We start from the raw sequence: 21,962 nt of genomic DNA, 5'->3' as shown, positions 1-21,962 counted from the left end.
AGTGAAGATATCTGGGCCTGGGCTTTTCCTTGTGGATTTGTAATTAGCAATTCACTTTCTTTACTTGTTGGTCTATTCATATTTTCTATTTCTTCTTGAGTCAGTTTCACTAGTTTGTGTCTTTCTAGGAAATCATCTGCTTCATCTAAATTTTCTAATTTTTTGACATAATATTGTTGATAATATTTCATTATAATTTTTTAATTTCTGAGAGTTGGTAGTGATGTCCCCTCTTTTATTCTTTTTTTTTTCAAAGATTTTATTTTTTTTCCTTTTTCTCCCCAAAGCCCCCTGCTACATAGTTGTATATTCTTCGTTGTGGGTCCTTCCAGTTGTGGCATGTGGGATGCTGCCTCAGCATAGCCTGGTGAGCAGTGCCATGTCCGTGCCGATTTGAACCAACGAAACACTGGGCCGCCTGCAGTGGAGCGCGCGAACTTAACCACTCGGCCACAGGGCCAGCCCCCCTCTTTTATTCTTGAATTTATTAATTGGTATTTTCTCTCTTTTTGTCTTGGTCAGATTAAATCTGGGGTCAAATTGGTCACCCCATAATGGGCCAGATGTGCTCAAACACCTTGAGTCAGTGCTCATAGATCTGTTTCCAAATTTTATCCAAATTTCAGGCAGTTTGAATCTTCGGCCCTGTTGTTACCCTCTGTCATGCTCTTTCAGATATTCTTTGTTTTCATGCACAGCGTCCCAGTGAGCCAGTGATGTGTGAAGACCTTCTCTAGCTCTTCTATGACTCTTTAATTTTTTGGCATCTCCTGCTAAATTTCTGGTAGGTCACAGGTCTGCCACTCATTCTAACCAGGGTTATAGCCTCAGGTTTACATTGCAGGATTGTGGCTTTCGTCATTCTTTTTCTACCAAGATTGCTACTATTACTTCTGAGTGTGGGATTTTTTTGCCCTCTACTCCAAATCAAGTAAGGCCCTTCAACAGTATAGCTGCTGGTTTTATGGCTAGCCCCAGCCTGGTGCAAATACCCACCCAACTGAGCTGAAAGACTGAATGAGGACAGCCCCAGGCAAGAATGGCACAGACTTCCATTGCTCTTATCTGAAAGTCAGCATATTTTTTCAGTAATAAATACTTCACGATGTGGTGTTTGCCTTTGTTTGATTTCCAGAATTCTAAAAATTTTTTCCAAAGTTTGTCAAGTTTTACACTTATTTTTGGTGGGAGGAGAGGATTTACCGGGCCCTTTCACTTTGCCATAACTGGAAATCTCCACCCAGGCCACCTGGCATCCCAGATACCTGTCTGTTTTCATTTATTTAGCTTTTCCTTATATTTATTTCTAATTGTTCACACATTTGTGAATAGTGAGAATAATTTTCTCTTCCCTCCTGAGCAAAGAGAAGTCTTTGTTTTCGAAGCCTTCCTTCCTAAGAATTTCCATTTCTGCTTTTATCTAGAGTAGAAATTAGTTGTGCAATTAATATCTTAGTATATCATTTCCTAATTGTCCTAGCAATTCCCTTACTATCTCCTGACTTAGATTATCTGTCTCTTGAGTCTCAAGACTTTTCTTTTTTTATTTATTCCCTTATTTTGGTGGATTACAGTCTCCAGTAGAGTTTTGTTTTGTTTTGTCTTGTTTTAATGTTAAAGATAATGTTCCTTGGGGCCGGCCTCATGGCCGAGTGGTTAAGTTCGTGCGCTCCCCTTCGGTGGCCCAGCGTTTCACCGGTTCAGATCCTGGGCACAGACACGGCACCGCTCATCAAGCCATGCTGAGGCGGTGTCCCACATGCCACAACTAGAAGGACCCACAACTAAAAATACACAACTATGTACTGGGGGGCTTTGGGGAGAAAAAGGAAAAATAAAATCTTAATAAAAAAAAAGATAGTGCTCCTTCAGAGAAAATAGTGATGGCAATCTTCAACATGCTTGCTTCTGTAGTCACACTCCTCTGATTCATGCTTCCCTCAGACTGTTGTTTTGCTGGGTGGAATTTTGTTGCTGTCGTTTTGCCAAGTGGACAATGCAATTTGAGAAACAGCCTAAGTGCTAAGGTAAATAGAGTGAGGAGAGAGAAGAAAAAGACCCAGAAATAGAGTCTTTCTTTGCCAATGATTTTAAAATTAGAGTTGCATTCTTTTGGATAGGACAAATGCCTGATTCTGTTCTCAGGTAGTTTCAAGATCAAAGCAAAGGGTACCCAAGGAAACGCATCACATTCTCGTTACAAAAATATGAGGATTATAAGGCTGATACAAAAATTTACAACTGTTCATCCTAACAACACACCAGTACAGATCTTTGCCTAAAAAGGAGGTTCACTGTGTAAAGACTAGAACCTTATCAAAACTTGGATTAGTTCTAACACACAACACTTGTCAGAAGTATCCTCCAAATTTCCTTATCTCAAATCCAGTCAAAAGAAGCCTCTCACAGCTATGGAGGCCATGGTAGAGCCATGTGCCCTGGAATCGATGGGACTGTTTGCATCTTCAAGAAGGGGAAAAAAAGTGAGGTAGAGACTTTGGCAAATGATTTTATCCACTCCAGAATTGCTGGCCTTCTAGAGTTTTGGAGCAGAATATGGATGAATTGACAGTTATTCTCTTTATCTTCAGGATGAAATTTGCTCCTGACATCTCTCTGCAGCCAGCTCCTGGGTTTTATCCAGTGTATCCATACTGAGTCACCCAAGAAAAATTCCTAGTTTATGAACACTTTTTGAAAACTCTAAAGGCTACCCGCATCTTTGAAATGGTAAGAAAAAAAAGTTTATTTGTTGAGTAAAACTTCAATTGGATGAAACATCTGGGTCCCTAAAGTGCAGAGAAAGTGCCTGCAATGATTTATTCCGTTGAAAGGTCTTAAAAGGAAAGCTGAGCTTTCCCTAAAGAAAAAGAAATTACTTTGTGTGCACGGTAGCTTCAGCCCATGCCTGAGAGATTCCAGCCCTCCCTTTCTGATAGCTTGCCCTACAAATTTCAGATTCGCCTACCTAGTGCACACAATGGAGTAAGCCACCTTCTTATAAAAAATTTCTTAACACATGTCTTCTACTGGTTCTACCTTTCTGGTTGAAATCTGACTTTTACAACATTGCTGTGTGATTCTTTGGTAAATATATGTTTCAGTCTCTGGACTACAAAATTCATACTGGCAGAGATTGTACCATTTTTATTTATGTATTTATTTATATATTTGCCAACTATGGTAACCCATAGCATAACATAGTACTTAGCTTAGAAAACCCACTCCAAAAAAATGCTTAATTAATAAACAGTTAAAGATTGATAGATTTCTGTATTTTTAACTGAAAAATAATCCCTAAATAGAACTGAAAGCAGGATTCTGTCTTCCACATCTCTGGAAGAAATACAAATGACAAAATACATAGTTCATCTAGTAAAAGGAAGATAATAAGAAAAAGAACAAGGGGGAAAAACTTAGAAAAATAAAACAAAATTTCCAAAGTAGATCAAAAAGATTAACTATAACAATGAAGGGATATTGACTTAAAATTCCTTATTAAGAAAAAGAAAATGCTTAGATCTAGTTTTATAAAAATCCTAACTAACTGTTGTTTGCAAGAAAAATATCTAAAACGAAATTAAACAAAAAGCTTAAAGAGAATGAGATGGGCTGCAATATTTCTGACAAATCTTAAAAAAAATAAAGCAGAGACAGTGATATTAACATTGACAAGAAAATAAATAAAAATATAAAAAGTTCATATTGATAAAACAGAAGAAATGGACAGAAATATGATTATAGTAGGATTCTTCCTAAACCACTATTAGTCTATGAAACATCTAATAGAAAATATTTAATTGATGACTAATTAAGAAAGACAAATTATATGATGTATCTTTATGACAAACATATATAATATTTTCTTTTAAAGTGTCTTTCAAAAATATAACTTCATCATTTTCTAGGGACAAAGAATATCCCAGTAAACTTGATAAAATGGAAATTGTACTGGCCATTCTGATCATAGTGAAACAAAACATAAAAAAAATACAAAACCACTAAAAATGAATAGTAAAATATTAGACAAATATTTATAATCCTTTGGGAATTAAGATAACTTCTTCTAAACAGCTGTTGGCTAAACGTGAACTCAAATGCAAAATGAAATAACATATATAAAAAGGTAAAGGATTCAACCAAAAGGTAAATTTAAAAATAAATTGATAGAGTCAAAAGCTTGCATTAATTTTTAAAAATAAAAAAATATTAGAGAAAATAGACTAATCAATTTTAAATTAAGATATTGAAAAAGAAACAACTATAATAATGTTCTAAGGAAAGCAGGGGGTAAAAAGTAATGTCAGTTATGTTTATAGGATGATGAATTGGAAAATAGAAAGAGAAAAATGACACATAAAGCCAAGGTCTAGCTCTTTGAGAAAAACATAATGCAATTATAATTCTTTAATAAATCTAATAAAAAGAGATTGTGACAGATATGGAGATAATTTTCATCTGTGTCTACTGTGTTCAATTCTAACTAATAAATTTGACAACCTCAACAAGGAATAAATTGAAAATCTAAATTAAGTATCAGGAAAATTTTAAGTTATCATGAAATAACTTCCCCAAAAGACTACAGAATCAGATAATGGATATCTGGATTTATTTTACAGATAAATTATTTTAACCTTCTGAGAAATTAATAATTCCCACACAATACAAACTATTCTACAACATAACAAAAGATGGAAGGCTTCACCGTGTGCCAAATAAATTAAGCAGAGTCTAGGGAATAAGAGGCTAGAATTTCCTAGATAGGTGAACTTAGATGACTGCTCTCGAATCCAGTTTCCTTATCTATAAAATGAGAATAGTTAAGGTATGAGCTTTATAAAATGTCTATGAAATTTAGATGGGATAATTCACGTAAACCTCAGCTTAGTAGATTCCCAGGGAGACAGTGCACACTTGACAAGTTTCTTTTTGAAAGCTAGAACTACCCTGATATAAAAACTTGTTAAACGTAACTGTCAAGTCAACAACATACCCATTTAGTTAATGAGAAATGATGTAAAAATCCAAATAAAATATATGCAATTGAATTCAACAGACTATTAGAGAATAATGGGCATAAATGCAATGATGATTTAGTATTAGGACACGTGCTTGTGCAATGAGTCCAGCTACATCAATACACCAAATAAGAAAAACATGTTATCACATTTAAAGATTCTGTGCTTGATAGCCTCCTATAAGTGAGGAAGGAAAATAAGATATCATCTCCTTAATATGATAAGCCAACAATATCTTAATGATGACACTGGGAACATTTTCACCAAAATCACACAAACACACAAATGCCTGCCATATTCAGTTTTGTTCAGGGTAGCAATGTAGCTGGCTAAAACAAACAAACAAAAACTACACATCCAAGTTGCTATTACAGGGAAAGGTGGCCATGTGACACCGTTCTAGCTAAAAACCTGTTAGCAGAAATCCCTGGGTAGAGCTTGTGGGAGGGGAGCAGAGAGAGTAGGGAAGGGAAAGGAACAGTCCGGGTGGAATCTGTTCCTCCTCTTCCTAGAGGGAACGTGGAACTGCAGGATCTATCACAGGACCATGAGGCCTGAAGCCCCAATGTTAAGATTAAGAAGCAGAAAAATTCAAGGAGCCTAGTTTCCCAGGTACCTATCACATAATCAGGTACCAGGCCTGAGTAGCCCGCTCTAGATGATCATTCTCTTTCCATTGATATTCCTCAACCACTTATTCATTTAAAACAGTCATTTTGAGTATGGTCCCTAGACCAGGAGCATTAGCATCACCTGGGAACTTATTAGGAATCCAAATTCTTGGACCTTACCCCAGACCAATGGACTCAAAGATTCTGGAGGAGAAGCCCAACATCTGGGTTTTAACAAGCCCTCCAGGAGATTCTGACGCTGTTTAAAAGTCTGAGAACCTCTGGTTTAAGTCATTGTCTTTCAGGTCTCTGTAAAAGCCAAATGCAATTCTAACTAAAAATATATCCTGCTGATGATCATGCTGAGTAAATTCACTAGCCTTTCAGAAAAAAAATAAAGTTAGGTATTTCCTTTATACACAAGATTGAGTTTAAGATGGATTCAAGATTTTATATCTCTCTATATGTATATACGTACATATATACATATATACATACACACACACATGCACACATATATATCTGAAAGGAAATTTTTGTGGCTCTTTTTGTCCTTGAATTGTGGAAAGATACTCTAAGAGTAAAGGAAGGACAACAAGTCACAAATAAAAATATCAATACATTTAACTATCTAAAGTTTTAGAATAAATTTTAAAGCAAGAACACACAAACACAATCAAATTTAAAAGGCAACTGACATAAATTTTTTTAGAAACTGTAACAAAGGATTGACATTCTTTCTATATGAACAATAGTATAAGTAAAAAATGTTAAGAACAAATGAAAATGTTCATAATATAATGTAGCATCAAATAAAAGCAATCTACATATGCTAATACATTGTCTGCATATATGTGAGTATATGTATCTATATGAGCATATATTTTACACATACGTACACATATACCCATATCCACAAGGAAATATTCCAGTATGAACAATAGTTACATCTGAAGTATGGCACTTGACTAAATTTTTAGTTTTTCTGGGACTTCCAAATTTTCTATGATGAATATGAAGTTCCTTTAAAGTCAGAAAAAAAATGCATAAAATATTATATGGCACGGATGCAAATAATGGGCACAAGAATAAATACCATGTGAGAAGTGAAAGAGTTTAATTGCTAAGACTGAGCCTTCAAGAAATCTTACATAAAATTGCAGAATGGAATAAATAAGATTTGCAATGTTTTTAATAATCATTCTACGGTACTAGAAAATATGCTCCCTAACATGGCTATCACTTCTCCCCAATTTCCTCGAGTTGGAAGCTTACCCAAACCAAATTTCTCTTATGATCTCACCAACACCCCTAACCTCACAGGCTCCCCACCTGTCTGGGAGAACATAATGCCTTTAGGAGTGTATCCAGAACAATAAATATTCTGGTGGCCTCACACAAAATGGGCCTGCTTTAATGAATGAATTAGGAGCCACTCCCACCCTTCACCTCAGTCTCTCTCTGGCTTTGTGGTTTCCCATCCTGACTTATTCTCTGTCCCTTTCGAGTGTGTGCCTCCAATTTAAGTCACCATTCACTCTACCCTCTTATTTTTCGATCTTTAAACTTCATCTCTCTGGCTTTAATCCCTACTGATTTGGCATTTCCATGGACGAACAGTACAACAATGGCCAAGCCCTGAATTTCCAGTGCTTAAATACTGCCCTCAGGGGCAGTTTTGACATCAGACAAGAGTAGCTCCACAGGTCCCAGCAAGTGGTCTGATAAATGGTTAACAATCAGCTCCTAATGCAAAAAATAAATAAATAAATAATTGATACAGATATAGCTAGATAGACCCACACACACATACACACATATTCATTTATTATAAACTTTTACTGATATGAAGGATGCTTAGCACACAACTTGCAAATAATAAAATATACAACACTCTTTACTGCGAATTCCATATAGCTAATTGAATCTCACAGAATGCTTTTGTAGATTTTTGTTAAATTCTTGCATTCATAGCCAAGCTAAGGCTGCGACTGAAGAGCAAGAGTATAGTTCAGACATGAATGCTGATTGATACATTCCTTCATGTTAATGAGAAAGTAGGTTAACGAAGATAAATGTAGGAACTTCAGTAGTTTGTGAATGATCTGAGTGACTTCTTTGCTCAATCAGAGAATTATTTTTGAGAACTGGAAGAATACTTCCTCAATTTGTGTGCTATTCACACCATACTGGTTACAGTCAAGGCATTCTTTTAAGTTTAAGATGCATTTTCTCCATCACTTTCTAAAGTCTAGACAATCAACGAACAATAAATCAAGCTTTGATTTGTAGTGTTCATCAGTTTCCTCGGAGTGACTATTTCCATCATGGCTGACCAAACTACCAAGCCACATCACTAAACGTGGAGTTGAGAAGGGATGTGCAGTGACAGCAGCAGACCACTGTACAGTATTCTACCACATAGACACAATGAACAGAAATAAGCTCAAAAGCATATATAATAGTTAAATGTGGTAAAATTATTAGTAATTGGTGAGTTTTAGTTTTTACTTTGTTTTTAAAATAACATAGTTGGTGTTCACATAAATTAATTTTTAATAATGGCTTTCAAAATTCCTGAAATGTTTCCATGAGCAAACCACTGGCCCCAGCTCCCCTGTGTTCCCCAAAAAAGTGGATTTCCACATTTTATTTGTACATTCATAAAGAGAACCATGGAATATATGTATCCATAAGTAGCCTGAACATCTTCCATCTTGCTAATGTGTTCTTCCAAGAAGACAAATATTGCAGTGTCAGGGAAATGTCTTGGAAAATTGGGTCATTGTGGCTGCATAAGTCCTAATCTATTCATGCAGTCGGTCCTGGCTCTCATGATTCAGCCTAAACATCTGCAAGAGGCCAGTTTTTATGAAGGGAGTCCATGGCAGGAGCTTGCTGAATGACGGTAGGACATCAGACTGAGGTTGTCTGGGAAGACCAATGGAGCAAATACAGGACAAGAAATCAAAAAGACTTCTTTCCACTTTGACTGTGGCTGCGTCATTATTCTTATACAGAGGACTAGATTCTGGTCAAGTAGGGACAATAACAAAGAATAATAATTATTTACTGAGTACTTGTTCTGTGCCAGACACTATGAAAAATACTATACGGACATCATCTCTTTAATCCTTGAAAACAACCTTGGGTAGTTAGGATTAGTATTCCCACTTACAATCAGAAAACTGACAGACAGAACAATTAGGAAATTTGCCCAAGATCACACAGTCAGCAAGTGATAAAGTAGGATATGAACCAGTTTTGTATCTCCAAAGCCTGTGCTTTGCTATACCACATTCTTCTCAAGTCTGGAGATCTAGGGCCTTTGAGAATCCATTAAGAAAAATTTGGAAGGTGTTCATTCATTCTTCTGAATAACATTCCTTGTTAATCCATCATGTTATTAATGGATGCCCCTAGTATACACCCGTTTTCACCGGAAATTATTAATAGCATCCCTTTTTACAATCAGAAGTGTCCTAGCTTGGGTGTTAAATTATAAGGCCCCTCTATATATAGAAGAATGTGTTCTGTGTGTAAGCAGGAACAGAGACAAGCTGTGTCTCTGCGTTGATTCCGGTGGGCCCAAGACAGCAGCAGTACAAAATCTGCCTCTACTCAGCTCTTCTTCATGGTTCTAGATGGAGTCTGCACAGACACATCTCCAAGGGATCTACACATTTATGTGCATGTGTAAAGAGGAAAAATGGAATTTTCCAAACACAATTACAGTAATTAGAATGTGAATTAGAATGTGGGGTCATGACCTCTAACCGCTGAAATTACCTTAACTGAATCCCACGACCTAACATCATCATCTTGAATGAATGATTCCCCCAGACCTGACTTGCTGTGAAGACCTAATCCTGACAGTCCTGGACACATTTCAGAGCAGCCTTCTCCACGCCAAGCTGAAAAAGTACACGTTTTCACTCCCAGGAACCCCAGCAGATACCTGCAGAATGGGCAGTCCCTCAAAATGATGAAGATTATCTAATGCTTCTGGGATGTGGGGTCAACTGCGCTCAGTTTACAATGGTGTTCTTAGATTATTAAAAATAACCCCAGAGAGGAAAAAAGACATGGAAATAAAACAAAATTTGGAAAACCTTCAGTGGAAAAATGAAAAAAATATTGTGGGAACCAAACAAAAATAATGGTATTTTAGCTGATTATTTGTAGATTAGCAGTTAACTATTCTTACAACATAAATAAATTAAAGGCCCTCTTCTTGTGAATGTGTTAAACAAAATCTGAGCTTAAAAAGATATAAACAGAAATAATTGACTTTTAAATCTTGAATATTATACAATCTTTCTCTGTAGATGAACGTCTTAAGAAAAGCGATTTATCGTATTGATAGCAAATATTTTCACAACTTGAAATATGTTCTGTGAAGCCTTAATTAAATTCAGAACTTCAAACACAAGCCAGTTCTTTTGATACCATGGAAAGAAACAATCTATAGCTACGTAACAGTAATGTTTTTTGGTCTTTCCTACCAGGAAAACTACATTTTTTTTTTCCTGGTCTTAAAATAAGCTCATTGCTGTGTTTCTTATAGGGTCAAAAAAAAAAAAAAAAGTCCACAGAATATCAGCCTAAACAGAAAACCCATTTTTCTCCCCAACATTACCTGGAGCAGTAACACAGATCAGCATGCTTGAGTGTGTGTGTGTGTGTGTGTGTGTGGAGAGAGAGAGAGACAGACAGACAGACAGACAGACAGATGTGTTATGTTGCTGCATTTCCTAGAACATTTTTTCATCCCTCTCTTGCTAATACTGTTTTAATTCTTTTAGTATTCATGCAATCAAAGAACTAATCTCGATGGATATATACCACAAACACAAGGGATGGCTCAAAATAATATTAAGTTGCAATCTAATAAGGACTTAGAGACTAAAGAATAATACTATGGTCAAGTCACAAAATAGATATTGGCATAAAAAGTTTTTAACTAACTCCCGTGGCATATTACCTTTATTCTTTCTGCTCTTGTTGTACTTATATTGAGCTGAAATGAATATCAACACTTCTTTACGACAATGGTCTTAACGAAAACTTAAGGATTAAGATTATATTCTTTTACCAAGTGAGGACTCATGGTTTACTTTTACGTCTTGCCATCCATAAGAAAAGAAAAACTATATGTGAGGTCATTTGAAATCTTCCTTTCTTATTAATTGCTTCTTTCTAAAGTACGTTATTTCTTTTTATTGATATTAAAATAATTTTTCATAACTTTTCCTAAACCTTACCTCAAAGTGCTTTAGAACATAAGGCAGAAGGGAATATGAAATGACTTTAACAAACCATTGAGTAATAAGCACTGATTATAAACCTCTATCAAAGTTAGCACTGTACCAGGAGCCAAACAAACTCCAGCCCTGCCATCTAGGGCAGTGGTGGCCAAACTACTGCCCACAGACCAAATGTAACCTGGGGCCTGTTTTTGTATGGCTCTCTACCTGAAATGGTTTTTGCTTTTTTTTCGTTTGCTTTTTTGGTGAGGAAGAATGGCCCTGAGCTAACATCTGTTGACAATCTTCCCCCTTTTTTTTCTTCCCAAAGCCCCAGTACATAGCTATATATCCTAGTTGTAAGTCCTTCTAGTTCTTCTATGTGGGACACCCTGGTCCACGCCCAGGATCCAAACCAGCGAACCCTGGGCCTCCGAAGCAGAGTATGCAAATTTAACCACTTGGCCACGGGCAGACCCTCATGGCTTTTACATATTTAAAGAGTAAACAACAAACCCCAAAAGAATAAGCAACTGACACAGTATGTGGCCTGTAAAGCCTAAAATATTAACCATGTGGCCTTTTACCTAATTTTGCCAACCCCTGCTCTAGGAGGTCACAATACTGTCAGGGAAATGCATTCGTGTATGTCCAATAGTTAGTGAGAAACATGGGATTATATAATCAAAAGCTAAATTACACAGAATAGACTAAAGGTAAGGTGGGAGTTCAGAGAAAAGAGGCATTAATCATTGTGGGCCAAAATTATTAGGGAAAGTCCCTGAAGATGATCATCTCAAACTTTCCTGCGGGCCTGAATGAATGGGGATCTTGTGGCCATGCAGATTCTGAATCGGCAGGTCTGGGATAGGCTCCAGTTCTGCCTTTCTAACAAGCTTCCAGGAGATACACAGGTTGCTCTTCCACATACTACATTCTGAATAGCAAGGACGTAGAGCACAAGGAGGGTCAGGTAAAGGGGCCACCTGTTGATGCGCGTAGAGGCTGTGGTAACAGCTTAGGAAAGCAGTTCAACAGCAGAACAAATGCACCTGTGCTTTCCAGACGTTTATTGCCAATGGGATGTCAACCCCCAGGGTCCCGTTTTCCCCAACACTGTTACCCAGATTACTGATAATACACCAAAGCCAAAAGAGTCCTTTACATTCATATGAAATACACCAATCATTTTTCTCCAGTAGTCTGAAAGACAGGAAAAGCCCTGTTGAAAGAAAAATTTTCTTCTACTGGGAATTGAATGGATATGAGTAGAGTTACTTTTGTAATATAGATTTTTCAACCTAACTAACTTCTTTTCTATCTAGTCTTTTACATTCAAATCGATCTAAAATGTTATTTAAAACTTTAATATGTTTTAAATGCCCTAATTTCATTCCTAAACAATCAAAAGCCATTTTCAGCTCTGGCCAGAGTATTCTGTATGAATCACCACTCACCAAAAGAACCATTTGCATCCAGGACACTTCAACCATCTCCAAGCAAGCATTTGGCTGGGCTAACCTAAACACTAGTAACATTTGTCAAAGATTTAAGAAGACTTTATTTTTACTGCAAAATAAAGAAATTTGTAATACTCTCAGGTAGAGTTTAGAAGTGTTTTAAAATTATGGTGACAGAGTGAATGCTCTGGATCTTCCCGCTTGAAGAAGAGTCGAGAGCAATCTTTAAAATCAGGTCATGTTCCTGGTATTCACAAAAGCAAAAACACATAGATGATGACTAGATTCCGTCACAGTCAGAGAAAAGAAAGTTATTCACCCTAAATAAGACATTTTGGGGCTGCTCAAAGGTTTCTCCCCCGTGGTTTCACTTAAAGCAGTAGAGAAAAAATGTCTTTTCAAATTCCCTCTATGCCACCCACAGCCATTATTACTGGGTAGATATAGGCCTGATGGGGGTTGGTACCTGAAAGGATCAGTGGGGTGAATTCAATTAGTGGTAGTGCTAAGTGGTGCCTGCAGAAAACATGGTGTGCAAAAAACTATGCCCCACTCCAGAACTGAATAACCTTCTTTACTTCCTTTCTCCTATTAGCATCCACAGACTGACCTCCCAAGGGTCACTTAGTTAGAAAGTGTCCCTGCCTACAGTCACTCCCTTTCCCAGTAACCTTCTAATTTCTTAGCCCCAGTGAATTGCCTCAGGCTTTCTTTCCTTTTAACATTTACAGTGTGGCTTCTTCTTCTTCTTCTTTTCTTTTTTTTTTTTTTTTGTTTGCTGAGGAAGATTAGCCCTGTGCTAACATCTCTGCCAATCCTCCTCCATGTTTTTGTATGTGGGACACCTCCACAGTGTGGACAGTGAGCAGAGTATGTCCATGCCTGGGATCTGAATCCATGAACCTGGGCCACTGAAGTGGAGCACATAGAACTGTAACCCACTCAGCCACTGGGCCAGGCCCAGCTTGGCTTCATTGTTAGGCCTATAACTTATAGTGTAGGACTCTCTTGGTCAACTTCTGAGCTCAATCACTGAATTGAGAGGCTTCAAATTGATGAGGTTTGAAAAATAGGTAAGACAAGGAAATGTTGAAGGAACTGAGGTTACTTATACCAGAGAAAGGAAAATGAGAGGTAAAAAATCAGTGATGTGCTGGAGCCAGCTCATACTCTCTCTTAAGAGCTGACTGTTAAATTTATAGGAATTTTGTGAGCTGATTGTTAAACATAGTCATTAATCAAAAGTAAATTACATAAACTTACATATTATGAACAAAAGTAATATGAAGGGGCTGTAGGGGATCAGAATTTGCCACCTCAAGATGTATGTCTTTGGCATGAGCATTATTTTGGGCTGATTATTTTTTTTAAACTGTCAAACTGCAGACATGGAAGAAGCTCCGAAAACCAAGTAGTTGTAAGAGACGTTTACACTCGTAAGGGAAATCTCCATTTGTAAAGATATCTCCTTCTCTGTACCAGGAAGAGGGGGATGACCTTATCTCTAGAAACTCTTATCAATGTGGAAGGCAAGGACTTAAATCTGCATAATAACCTTACTATTGTTTACTGTGCTTTTCTGGTAATCTCCCATAACTGACCCCGCCCCCCCACCCCATCCCTGCCAGCATCCTCCTTTGTCTTTAGCTGAAGGTGGTGACCTCAGCCATTCTGGCACATTTCCCTGTTTTCATGAGTTTCTCCCATGTATACAAGTTACAAAGCTTTGTTTGATTTTGTCCTGTTATTCTGTCTCATGCCGGTTTAACTCTTAGGCCAGCCAGAAGGATGGAGACAGGGTAGAGGAAATGTTCTTCCTCCCCTACAGTTTGGTGATCAAGATGGGACGGGATAAAACTTCCCTGGCTGGACACTGCTTGTTCCTAGACTACTGCAGCTGAGAGCTCCTGGACCCCTGACAAGAGCCAGCAGGAACTAAGTTCTTACCATGTCACTCTCTGGCATCTCTGTCTGCAGGGTCCAATGGAAGCGAGAGTGGTAAGGTTTTTTCCTTTTCTAAATTTTGATTAGCAGGAGAAAATACTGGTAAAGCTAGCTTCTTGGGCTCAGCAACTCTAGATTTGGTTTGAGTATCCTTTTCCTCCCAGAGATAGTCACTATTTTTCCTTGTCTCTGTCTTTTTTTGTCATTTGTCATAGGACACAGGCATCTCTATAAGCCTGTTGTCTGGGAACATGCACATGAGGTGAAAGCTGTTGTTAAGTTCTTGGAAGCCAAAAAGGCCACAAATTTGGTGGGCATGAGTCAAGCAGTTAAGAGCCATTAGGGCACTTGTCACCTCAAGAAGTCTCCTAGGATAGGATAAGTTGGGTCACAGAATGGGGTAGATGACAGGACCCCTGCCAACTTCAAGAAAATGTCCATGCAACAATGAGGTACTCTGTAAAACCACACACATTCCCCAAACCCACTGCAGCTCCCTCCTAGGTATTAATCTGATTCCAAGAGACCCAAGGCTTAGCTAAAGCTGTTAATGTGCATATAAGATGAGGCTTTTTCTTTTGCCTTGTTCTATGTCTTGAGAGAGTGGCTTTGTGACCTTGCTGGTGTCCGCCATCCGGAGGATGTATGTACTGCCACACATCTTGGAGGCAAGGCAAATAGACTGGGGTTCTGGGACACACTCTCTTTGTCTGGTTGGTTCAGCTCTCAGGGGAGTTTGACACGAGGGGTCCCAGTTGCTTTCATAAGGGGTCTTTGTAGTCTCAAACTTCATTACTTGTGCAATGATGGCCTTTGTTTTCTTAGACTATTTTTGGGAGTAATGTTTCTGGATCTTGTCAACAAAAATAATCCATAACCAATCTATAAATGAAAATTTGGGTGAGTTTATTCTGAGCTGAAATCTGAGGACCATGGCCCAGGGCCTTTCTTCCCAAAGGAAGAAAGGGCACCGAAGAAGTGGGGTGCACAAAGTGGTTATATACCCCCAAACAGGGTGTTTCACATATGAAATGTCCCTCCCACAATAGTCACAAGATTGCCCTGTGGGCACAGCACTTCATGGACACAGCAGGTAGTGGGTCTGCTATCTTGGTGGGCATAGCAAGAGGCAAGTTTATCTACTCGAGCTGGGTGTCACAAGTGAGCGCAGCAGCAGCAGAATCAGTTTCTAGCCTAAGGAAAGATGCTTAATCCTTAAGGAGATGCCAACGTGGGAGGGGGAGGGAAGTTGCACCTTTATCTCAAGGGCCTTTGTTCTTGCCGTAGGGAATATCTAAAGCAGATATGCAATGCATGCTCAACAGCCACTGTCAGGCCCTTTTGGAAAGACAAGGTCAGGCCGAATTAGGTTTATACCAAATGGCTTCCTCATATTCTCCAATATATCCTATTGCTTGCTATTTTTATTTGTCAATCTCTTTTAAGGACACCTCTTGCATCCATGGTTATTGGTATGCGTCACTGTTAAGATCCTACTTATCAATGTGGCCAGATGATGAATCACTGAAATTGGAAAAACTTCTAAATTGGAAAACATTTTCGAGAGCTCTCATCATAATTGTTTTATTGGTACATACAAAAAGTCCAAATCAGAAAAAAAAAGAAATGCAAAAAATATAATGACTAGCCTTCAGACCCTGACTCGGGCTACATTTGAATTGAGAAAATGTAAAAGTAGAAGTGTTGATAAGATTATAAATGTTAGAAGGTTTCAGCTAATTTTATGTAAAGAGGTAATATCAACTTTGAATGAATGTGTTTTAAAAATGGACATTACGTCTGACTGGGAATGCTTCCCCTATCCAAAATTATAAGATCAAGACCTATTGATAAAGTCCTAATGAAAGCTATGATTAGAAGTGTAGGAGTGGATGGAATTAAATGATTACATACCTTTTACATGATTGCATTATAGGTTGTATTGTGGAGATACACATTGTGTCTCACTGGGGAACGTTTCCTCTGCCTGATTGTAAAAGAGCATAAAAATCTGCCCTTCAAACAATGTTAATTCAACATACTAAAGAGAAGTCAATAGGGTTGCTTGAGCCCACACAGTATGAGATAAAAACTAGAAACTAATATCAGGTGCTAATAAAAAAGATAATAAAAGTTCTCCCACCCCCAAGGTAAAATGGTCTAGGGCTACACTGCACACTTAGAAAAAGTGCCTCTGTTAAATGCTTTGTGCAGACTTTTAAAGGTGTGGTACATTGTCCTGAAGTTTTAGAACATACAAATCTTTTGATTCACCTCTTAAGTTAAAATTTTCCCTGATGTAAAGAAACAATTGGAAAAATGTAGCTGGAAGGGTGGGTTAACCTCTTTTGTCATTCAAACTATAATTCAATTCTTTGGGGAACTGGAGGCAACTGTCTTTGTCTTGCGAATCTCTGCAAGGCCAGTTGTATGGCTCCAGAAAGCAGTTCAAAGTTCGCTTGCCAATCCCAAAGCCTCCCCTGTTCCTCTCAAAATGCTCCTAGATATTCATTGAGACAAAAGATTGAGACATTAGAAACTGATCCGGCAAATATGCCCCAAACCCCAGAAACTTGAAGAAAACTTGACTGCTTTCTCTATGTCTCCATGATGTAGATTTTCTGCTCCCATCTTCTCTAGGACCTGGGAGCCATTGTTTGACATGCCAATGTTTCTCATAAACTAGTGAGTTTTGTATCGAAACTGATTCATAACAAAAATTTAATGTCTCTGTCTGTGTCAACCTGTGTGTTCATGTGTGTCTATATGTATGTTATATACATGTGATATTTTACCTCCAGATGGTACGACCAAAATTAAGAGCTCCGTTTAATTGCCTTAAAGTAAGAGCTTACATAAATTATTGCTAAATGTAAAAGAAACTAACCCAAATGGCTTTCAAGTTAACATGACATGAAACCATCTTTGGTGAATGAAAACTTTTTCAGGTTTCTTGGTTTGATTAAAATAGACATGTCCTGAGTTATCAGCATTGGATATGATGCAGACATGCAGCCTGGGTTTACTAGTGAAATAAGCTCATGTTATCCCTGTTACAAGTTTGTCAGCAGAAATAGCTTAGAATGACAGCTAATTTTGTCTAATGTCTCATGATGTTTTCATGGGTAATCTAAACATAATTGTTGGGAACAAATGATTTAGATGTAAATGAGGTAAGAGTTTATAGATAAACTTTTACCAATAGTTTATCCCATGTGTACTTAAAATAGCTTCCAAATGTCTGTGTCTCAATGTATCTTTCTGTAGCACTCAGAAGTGGACAGCCAGCCTATGGATTGATTCCCAAAGTCCAATCAGTTTTACCTGATTGGGGCCACCTCAGGGGACCAAAGTCATCTAGGCAGCAGAGGCTCTTGACGGAGCAGTTCCCTCAGGAGAGGGACAGGCATGGTAGGTGATTTTAATTATAAGTGGTAGTAGGTCAGGACTGAGAGAAAATGGGCCCAGTACTTACCAGGTGTACTTTGGGGTATATTTAAGGAACATAGTAACAAGACTGTAAAAAAATTCTCTACTCATTTTGTAGCCTGTTCAGATTCTGTCAATTGTATCCTGATAGATTTGGTACTGGGGCAGGCTTTGTATATACACTGTGCTACACAATAGCACATTATGATTTTTATATTTTTTCCTGAAATAAAGACTTCTCACAACTGGCCGCTGATCCAGCAGATAGTATCATTGTAATGCAAGTGACAAGGCAATCACTCCACAAAAAAGCTCCTTAGCACAGACTCTCAATGTCTCAATTTTTGTTTACTAATCCCCATCAAGCTTATGGATAATTTCTGCAAGTAAAACAAGTAAGAGTTTAACTCTGGTTTGTTAAAAAGCGTGTAGTTGTGGGGCTGCCTTGGTGGCATAGCAGTTGGGCTCATGCACTCTGCTTTGGCAGCCTGGGGTTCTCAGGTGTGGATCCCAGGCACAGACCTGGCACCTTTCGTCAAGCCATGCTGTGGCAGCATCCCCCATGAAATGGAGGAAGGTTGGCACAAATGTTAGCTCAGCGACAATCTTTCTCAGGCAGAAAGAGGAAGACTGGCAACACATGTTAGCTCGGGGCCAATCTTCCTCACACACACACAAAAAGATTTTAGTTGTATTACACCTTACTTATATGTACATATTATTCAAATGCCTGGAAATGCTGTTTTGGGGTTTTGAATCATATTGCATTCAAATGTCTTCAAGACTTATCTTTTGTTTATTAAAACATTTTATCAAGGAGTTAATTGTACTGTACTTATTTCAGGAATTATACTCAGGAAATACAGTAAATTTGAACTACATTTAGAACTGTAACAGATTGTGTGAATTAAGTAACTTTCCAGCTAAAACTTATGATTGTCTTCTTCCACATAATGATTACAGATTACAGCCATCCTGGGCATGCTAAGGTAACAACACGTCTGTTCTTTGGGCTCAAGCTGTTCCTTTTTACAAGGGTTACTTGGGCACTATAGAATTGGGACAGTTACGGGAAATTATTCATTGTTATTTTATTTGCAGCATTAATATGCTCTAAAGCATTACCACATGGTTATTACTCCTATAGGCATCATTAAATTCTTCGAACTACCTTAACTATTTCCTAAGTGTGAGTTAGGTGTTTTTTAGGGTAAATTAAGTCTTTTAGATAACTATGATGCGAAATGATGCGGGGTCGGTGAGCCGAGGAGTCGAAAGAAAGATTTCTTGGACTCTCAAGATCTGGCAGTAGTGCTCTTTTATTTAGAGAGTAGAATAGCATGGGGACAGGACCCATGGGCAGTCAGAGTTTCTGCTGCTGCCGCTTCTGCTGCCCCCGCTGGCATGGGGACAGAGCCCATGGGCAGGCAGAGCTGGTGCGTGGGGACAGGACCCACGGGCAGTCAGAGCTCCTGCTGCTGCCCCAGAGTTGAGGGTTAGGACTAAATTTAAGGCATAGGTATGTGAGTCATCTCTTTACAAGACAAAGAATATGTAAAAAAGTTAAAATGGTATCAGTGCCCGTACGGTCTGGCCATTTGGCGGTCCCACAACTTTTAGATAAGAATCAAACCGGATTGAGTAAATGGCAGAAGTCACTGCTTGAATTTTATCCTCGGCTAAAGACAAACGAGGATTTGTGGGGGGGAGGGTCAGTTACATGAGGTTGCCAGACAGTAACCAACTTAAGATCTTGCCTCTGGCATTGACCAAGAGCTTCTAGAGATAAGACCATCCCCCTTCTTCCTGGCACAGAGAGGGAGGCATCTTCACAGATAGAGGTTTCCCTTAGAAATGTGAATGTTTCCCAACAAAGGGGCAAACAAATTCCACTCCTTGGAGCCTGAATCTCAGCTGTAGTTTTAAAACTAACCAGCCTAAAAATCCTCATCATAAGCCATTTTAAAATTAAGCAGCCTAAAAATCCTCATCACCATCTATTTAATAACATGTCATAATGGATATTGGCCTTTTTTTTTTTTTTTTTTTTGCTGCTTCTGGGATTCTTGGTCAGTTGAGAGGTGGGAGAGATTCTAGAGAGAAATAACAGTATTCCTGTTAATTTAGACAATTGGAGATTCAAGTAGTTAATTTGAATTTGAAGAGATGTAACTTCTCTACCAGTCATATCCAGTTATAAATACATAAAACTAAATAATGGTTTTAAAATATGTAGATTAAGAACAGTCATGGCAAGGGAAATATTAGTGGAAAGTTAAGCACTGAGCAAAAAGAAAGGAATTATTTGTTCACAATAGTCCACATAATTGCTAGAATGGAACCTCAAACTTAGTTCTAGGATTCCTGTCAGCCAAACTGAAGAAGGAAAACAGAGGAAATTACAAAGAAGAGATATATATCAGTTCCTCAGCAGAAACAAAAGATTTTTTTGCCTTACATTAAAATTTTAAAACATTTTTATTTTATTTATTTTATAACATGTACACAGAAAAGTACAAAAAACATGTTCAGCTCAATGAATTATTACAAAATCAGCAACTAGAATAAGACAAGGGACAAAGCCAACGCATCAGATGCTTCCCCTCCCCCATCCCCTTCTAATCATTTTCCCTTCCCCCCTTGCCAAAGTAACCATTATCCTGACTTTTATGGTAACCACATCCTTTATCTTTACAATTTTATCATTTAAGCTTACATTACTATACAATATAGGTTAATTTTGCCTGTTGGAATTTATGCAAATAGAATTATATAGTATTCTTGGGAAGGAAGAGGCAGGGAGGATGGGGAGTCTGGCCTCTTTCGCTCAACTGTATGAGATTTTTCCACATAGTTGCCAGGAGCTGTAGTTCATCACTTTCACTACTGTGTAGCATTTTGTTGAGCAAACTTAGCTCAACATATTTCCCCACTCTACTGTTGAACTGCATTCAGTTTGTTTCCAGTTTGGGGTAATTTCAAATTTTACTGCCAAAAGTATTTCCATAAAATGTATCTTGATGCATAAGTCCATGCCTTTCCATTGGTTATATTCCTAGGAGTGGCACTGCTAGATCAAAAATTGTTTTCCAAAGTGGTTGCACCAAGTTATGCTCTCACCAGGAGCCTGTGACAGTTCCCATTCGTTGCGTCCTCTAGCTCTGGGTCTCTCACAGGCTGCAATCAAGGAGTTTACCTGGGGCTGTGGTCTCATCTCTCATTTACTTCCTGGATACCCCTATTGTCAGTCTTTTTAATTTTAGCCATTCTGATGGGTGTAAGGAGTATCACATTGTGGTTTTCATTTTCATTTTCCTCATTACAAATGAGGTTGAGCCCATTTATACAAGTTTGTAGATTATTTAGATTTTCTTTTGGAGAGCCTGCTAAAGTATATGACCCACTTTTCTTTACTTTTTGTTGTTTTAAAGATTTTATTTTTCTCCCAAAGCCCCCCGGTACATAGAAGTGTATTTTCAGTTGTGAGTCCTTCCAGTTGTGGCATGTGGGATGCCACCTCAGCATGGCTTGACGAGTGGTGCCATGTCCATGCCCAGGATTCCAAGTGGCAAAACCCTGGGCCGCCGAAGCAGAGCGCTCGAACTTAACCACTCTGCCATGGGACCGGCCCCATGACCCATTTTTCTTATTGGTGGTCAATCATTTTCTTACTGATTTATATCAGTTCTTCATATATTTTATGTGTGGGCCCTTAATCTTGTATCTTGTAAATATTTTCTCCCAATCTATGACTTGCTTTCCATTCTCTTTAGTGTTGTCTTCAGAAGGACAGAAGTTCTCAAGGTATCAATTTAATGCAGTCAGATGTATAATTATTTCTTATAGTTGGTGATCTTTTTTCAATTTAAAATTAGTTATCTGTCATGAAGATAATTTCTATCATCTTTTAGAATGTTAATTATTTTATCTTCATCATTAAACATATAAACAATTTGCACTTAATTTGGGGATATGGTTTGAGGTATAAGTTGCCTTTCTTATAAGTTGTCTTTCCATGAGAGTATCAAATTGACCACGTAGTATTTATTATCAAAAAGTCCTTTTCCCACTGCTCAGGAGGGTCATCTTTGTCTTAAATCAAGTGTCCATTTATTTAAAAGTCTGATTTTGAGCTATTTTGTTTCTTTTATCTGTTTGCCTATTTTCACCATTGCCACACTATCTTAATTATCATAAATTTGAAAGTCTTGATACCTGATAGATATCCAATTCTACTATTCAAAAAGAGAGCTT

The 21,962-nt window shown here is 37.9% G+C and overlaps 1 long non-coding RNA gene across 1 annotated transcript in view; it reads right to left on the bottom strand.

The window, feature by feature from the left end:
• Nucleotides 1-21,962, bottom strand: part of LOC139075742 (uncharacterized) — a 93,535-nt gene that overhangs the window by 69,994 nt on the left and 1,579 nt on the right. The window lies entirely within an intron of this gene.

Source organism: Equus przewalskii, chromosome 14 (assembly GCF_037783145.1).
Source record: "Equus przewalskii isolate Varuska chromosome 14, EquPr2, whole genome shotgun sequence".
NCBI lineage: Eukaryota > Metazoa > Chordata > Mammalia > Perissodactyla > Equidae > Equus > Equus przewalskii.
This window is presented reverse-complemented; position numbering and strand designations above follow the sequence as displayed.